This window comes from Adiantum capillus-veneris, chromosome 18, assembly GCF_014529385.1.
Source record: "Adiantum capillus-veneris isolate H3 chromosome 18, ASM1452938v2, whole genome shotgun sequence".
Lineage (NCBI taxonomy): Eukaryota > Viridiplantae > Streptophyta > Polypodiopsida > Polypodiales > Pteridaceae > Adiantum > Adiantum capillus-veneris.
The window spans coordinates 145,786,238-145,792,749 of NC_140948.1; positions in this window are offsets into that span (position 1 = coordinate 145,786,238).

The following is a 6,512-nucleotide window of genomic DNA, read 5'->3' on the forward strand; positions in this document are numbered from 1 at the left end:
GGTTTAGTGTAGTTTTATCCGGCTATGCTAGACTTCGAGCTTGACTTGAAGAAAACCGGCAAAATTCTACGCGTTTCAGTGCAAATACTCTAACAAATGCTTTAAAATATGGCCTGAAAACTAGAAGAGTTTTAATAGTGTCCTTATTTTCTTTGGATAGGAAAAATGTTTTTGGCAAGCCCTCCGAATCTTTGTGAAAAGAAGACAGGTCTATCTTTATCACCATGGTCGATTGGCTGGCTCAAAGTAAAATACTGTTCACCAAAAGGAAATGTCTTTTTCCTCCACGGAAGGGATGCCCTTGATAGATGTTGGTTTATTTTAAAATCTAGGTTTTTTCTTATGAAACTGTAGCTGGGCTTTCGGGTATGTATGTATGCCACTTGGCATCATTCCGTCTACTCTTAAAACTTACAAAATTTACATAAATAATTTGACAAGGCAGTGTTCGGGAAAAATCATTTTCCCAAACATACAAAATTCCTTTTCTTGAGTTTGCCAAGAAGAATTAAAAAAAAAAGGCTTTTTTTCCCGATTTTTAACACTATTTTTCTCTATATTGGGGTGGAATTTCTCCCTTTGCGCTTGTCCTCAGCCGGAATTTTTGAAATCGAAAACGGCACGATATTATGTTGAGACACATTTTTCCGACAAGGTGAAGGCTTATGTTGACATTCTAACTTCTAAGATAAAGCAAAGAAAGGGAAAGAAAGTCAAATGAGGCCTTAAATGAAGGGACCCATGTACAACCTTGAAAAAGGCATACAAAAATTTGTACGCCCTTCTCCTCTAAGGCATGTGTTAGCATGTGAAAAATATATAGGGTCCCATAGAAAAGTCCTTCAGCCTGTCTTCAATCAAATTCAAAAAGAAAAGAAAGAGGGAAACCCGTTATAGAGGTCAAAAGCTAAAATGACCTGGAACACCAAGTCATAGAGGGCCCTTTTGTATAATTACACAGTTATTTACTCTCTTTTGGAGCCTGTATACCACTTGTATTAGCTGTATTTTGTAAATTTTCCATCATAACAAGTCACAATGAATCTTTCAATATTACTTATTAGATGTGGAACTTGGCTCTAAGTAGACAGTTGCAACGGTTGAGAACAACGGTAAGCCGTTTGATTTAGAAGTTGTGTAGGTCTTGATTTGGGCATCTTTTTGTGAGGCCTTGGCAGTCTTACAGAGGATTACAAGCAAGGAAATGGGCAAGCACACTCAATTTTACTACTTTTTCATTGCAAGGGATCAACACTTGCAATTAAGTGATAGGGCTCCTTTTGCACAAGGACCATTGATACCATGTATATGACCATGTGGCAAATAAAGCTAAGGCTCACCGGCCACCACCAAAGTGGGTAAGTAGCTGTTGCAGTAAAAGCCTGAAGTGGCAAGGATTCTTCCCCCTAAGGCTCATATAAAAATACACTCTGTTGAAAGCATGCTTTGGTGGTACAAAAGAAGGATCTATTTTGTTTTTACCTATTTGGTAGCTCCACATGTCTAGTGGATTTTTGGAGGGAACTTTTCTTCTTTTCCTTTGTATTAAAGATAGAATATAATAAAAAAATAACAACACTCCTTATGAAAGAGAACGGGGGTGGGGCTATAATGAATGGTAGAGGCTACGTTTGAACTCGTGTGACATGTCAAGCTATCTCGCATGTCAGTACCAGTGGGTCTTGTCAAGAAGATTTGTGCAAGCTTTACGCTTTACAACTATAACTCACACAGGCGCTTCTCCTATTTTTGTGCTACCCATCTCTCTTCTAATTGTGGTTCAATGTGACAATGAGGACTCCTACGAGGAAGGCTCAAGCCAAAAGGTTTCACCATAGTAGAAGACGAAGTCTAGGTCCATGGATACCAAAGCAAAGTTCCGATGTAGGGATACAAAATCTCCTCAAAGCACAAGCATCCCAAACACGAGACAAGCAAGGGGAGCTTTGTTATGGAGCATTCAATGAGGTCTAGAGTGATTTTTGGTGAGAATGAGAATCGATGGTCTACAAAATCAAGAGGTTTTTCCTACTCATTTGCATGTAACCTTTTGGTGCTGTGTTACATGTTTTCATTTGTGACGACAATGGTTTAGGGTAATATTTTCATACAACCTATCATGATAGGAGCTAATTACAAAAGATTTAAAGTCTTATTGGTTGATGGACAACTCAAATTTTGTTACACCCTATCTTTTTTCTTGGCATTTCATGCATGCAAGTGTATGTTATCTGCCGTGAGAGCTCTACATTTTCTTTCTTTTTTTGCATTACATGCATGTAGGTATAGGTGCTTTGCGCTCTACACAATTTTAAAGCTTAGAGGTTAACAAAGAAAAATTGGTAGCTTACAGTACCAAAATTGGTACTTTATAGTGCCAAATTTTGGTTATGTATAGTGCTGAAATTTGGTACTTTACAATACCTAACCTGGTACTGAGATCCATCATCTCTGTGTTATCATTTACATTGTCAAAGTGTTGCTAAAAGAAAGGCATATAGTAAGCATGCTTAGGTATTTGGTTTGGAAAATGAGGGCATATCTAATTCTTGGTGTTTATACTGAGAAAGTTTTACTATACAGCTGAAGAGCTTCATGAAGAGTATGGCTTGAGCATGGATGGTGTGCTTCCAAAATATCTGACTAATCTAGACCTCCTATCTAGACCTCTTGATGACCAGTGGATGACTATTTTCAAGCAAAGACACCAAAAAAATGCCAAGATTTACTTGAATCATGTGCAACCAAGCTTGATTAAGGATTGCAAGTTGCTATTCCATAAAATATACCAAGTCCCTCCATCTTGTGGAGAGGTTACTAAAATTTTTTCACGTTGCTATGCTTTCAAGAAAATCCATGCAAAAAGAAAGACCGTGCAGGCCATAGGGTAGCATGGGTGAGGTTTGGATAGAGTATACTAAATATGTGTGGCGGCCACTTAGGAGGGTTGGAGCAGAAGGTTGAAACTTGGCAAAGGGAAATTCGTCCCTCCCACGATGGCCTCCCATCCTCTCTTAAGAAGCCGCACCTTATGCAAAGTGGTAGTAACATTTTTACACAGCTAGACCCCACACAACATCAAGTAGAGATACTTGACTATGTTATAGATCTATAAATTATTGTTCAAAAAGTGCCTTGAACATGAACACATGCATCAGATAGGCTAAAAGAGCTGAGAGAATCTCTGTAGCTTAACAAGGAGACTCTGTTGAGAGCCGAGGGTTCCAAGGTTGTTGCAAAGCAGATAAAAGATGACAATGAGACCTACAAAGTGCAACTAGGAGACTGAAGCAAAAAAACCTTGCAATAACGATGATATCAATTTAGGATCCAGTCAATGCATGCTTCTCCGACTTGGAATCAGTGAGAACATGCAAAGGCTCTAGAAGGAGGTTGATCTGCAACAAGTAATTTGTGACATCCATGGCTTGAATTAGTGGTTTTGGTGGTTCTAATAGTTTTGGTAGTTTACGTTAGTAGCTTCTATGTGTTGTTGTTTTGGTAGTTCTAATAGTTTTGGTAGCTTATGGCAGTCTTTGGGAGTTCTTATAGTTTTTATAGTATTGGTAGATTTAGATAGCTTTGATAGTTATAAAAGATTTTCGTACTTGGTGGTAGTTTTGAAAGATTTTGGTAATTTTGCTAGCTTTCTGTAAATGTTTCCTTAGTACTTGGGACAGTTTTTGGTAGTTCTAGTTGTGTCTGGTAGTTTGGTATTTTTGGAAGTTTGGTAGCCTCAAGTAGATTGGTAAATTTTGTCAATGCTATTTTGGTAGTATTTGGTAGAGTTGTTATTGATTAAACTATCCCCAAACTATTATTAGTAGATTTTGATTGTTTTATGTTCTAGTTTGAAAGTTTGGTACTTCTATCATGTTTGGACACGCTGGGTAGTCTGTAATCTTGGTAGTTTTTGAAGGTTGATGCAGGCTTTGGTAGTATACTGACTATGCTCCCTGGGTAGTTTAGGGTAGTTTTAATAGTGACAGAACTATCCCTAATCCTTTATCAGTAACTTTTGGTACTTTTTAGTTTTTATTTCTAGTTTATGAAATCTTTGGGTGTATTTAGGGTGCTTGTGTTATTGAGAGGTCCACTAGAAATCACCATCAAAATTGCACACATGTGCAAGCAAACCACCTTGGCACACATATCAACGCACACATGCTTCAAAAAATTGATAGATAGCAAACACCTCAATTTGGCCTGCTTCTAGCAATTCCACAACACATCACCTCTCTCTCTTTCTTTCTCTCTCACACACAGACGGCCCGGGGGGCTCACACTACTTGCACACCGGCACCACACATGCTTAAATAGAGCAAAGAAGAGAAGGGGGGAAGGGGGAAAAGATGGCTTAAAACTTGGCAATGAATAGCTTCTTCTTCAACAAAAACCATGTACAATCCGCTACAACTCGGCTCCGTCGGCACAACCTCGACGAGAAAAAGCTTCTAGGGAAGCCCTCGTTAGCTCCTCCTCTGTGCATTCTCTCCTTCTTCCTCCCAAAAAATTAAGTAGCCTCCCCCCCAAAAATGAAAAAATATGGCCCTTATAGAGCGTGGAGAGCATCCCCTATTTTTGTTGATCTTTCCTTTTTTAGCTTGCCTTTGCATGTCAGTCAACCCCTTTTTCTATTTTTTGCACCCTTGGAGGCCAAGGCACATGTGTGAGCCCACTCCCTCCTAGAGCAGTGATGGCGGCGTCGTTGCTCTAAAAGGAGGACACTTTGCCCACAAGAAATATGGCCCCTAGGCACCTGTGAACAAACCGCATAGGGCGTTCCATGTCATCACCTACTCCATTTTGACAATGATAGTTTTACAATACCGCAACCACCACGATGCCACTAAGCGGAAACATGCAGCACACTACGCTCGCCATGGCCTGTGCGCCTTAGCCCAGAGCTACACGAGCTCCTCTTGCTTTGCTGATGGGGAGTTTCCCCTCCAATATAAATACCACACTCTATTGGACCTGTTATTTGCATGTGGACTCATGGAGCCTCCACCTGTTGGCACCATAGTGCACTACCTCCCCAAGCTCACAAAACCCCATCAAAGGATATAAAAAAACTCATTTTCTCTTCCACTCCACTGCTTTTCCATTTGACACTCAAGGCTCCAGTGATCGAGCCGTAAAATCCCAATAAAAGCTCCAGTTCCTGTTCCCAACTGCAAACTCCAGTGCCCCTGAGCCATTTTGAGACTTCTAGGCCCGCAAACAAAGGCCGCCAAAACAATGAAAAATCATCTAGCACCCCACTGCCGATAACTGCTGCTGACTTTGACCATCAGTATCTTGCCGATCCGTGCTCCTATTGATGAGCCGTCGATTCTTATGGCCTTCATATATCACACAGCTCTCATACAAACCCTGGCAAGGCTACAAAAACCCCAGATTGCTCACCATTCAAGGCGGTCAACTTGGCAAAGAACCGACCCTTGGTGAAACTTCAATTGCTTATATCTTTCCCGTTTGAACTCCGATTGCCAATCCAAAAAGACTGACATGTACCATAAGATGAGCACTTCAGGCCCATGCACTCACTTTAGCTTTGACCCATCATCTGCAATTGTCCAATTTGGTATGGATCTTCAAACCACTTTGACATTCAAGTTGCCATATCTTCCACCCCATAGCTCCATTTGAGGAGCCATCTAGACTGGCCTGTAGACCATACACAGGGCCATTTATATACTTTGCATCCTTCAACCATCCACCTCTGACAGGCACCACAACAGAGCATCATAGTTCTGAAAACCACATAAAGCATAAATGCTGCTCCTTCTCTGCCCTTGATCTCCACAACTGCTCAATCACTTTGGCATGCACTTAGAAACCCACACATCCTTGCATTGCATTCTTTGTAGCACTAACTAGCTTTAGCTTCACCGACGTGATCCATACCCAAAAATTTACACACGCAAAAACCCAATCTTTCACATAGAAGATGATGTTTTTGGGTATGTTCCTAATTATTGCATACAAATGGAAGCTGGTTAATCTTATTGGTTTGATCCCCGTAATTTAAAAGAATCTTGAATTGATGCACTTTGACATTTTGTTACATGAGACATACTTTATAATGGAAATCCACTTTTTGTATACAGGGTCTTGGGTTGTGATGGATAGTGTATTCTCTTGTGTTTTGTGGTAGTTTTTATTCTTTCAGCATGTTTTTTGAAATTATGAACATTGGTATTATACTGTAGTTCTAGTATTTTAATATTGGTGTTATTTTGTGGTTCTAACTACATAGTTTCAATGTTGGTTCTATACTATTGATTTGGTATAGTAAGACTACTTGGTGGTATTGTATTTGTAAACTTTTATTGTGAGGATCCCTACCAATGGTAGCTACAAAAGCTTCTATGATACCCTAGAATACCAATTTTGGTTCTATTTACTTTCAAATCTGGTACTGCTCACTACCAACCTTGATATGAACATGGTTAGCACCAAATTGGGTATTAATTAGTATCGAATTTAGTTATGGTTAGTATCAAATA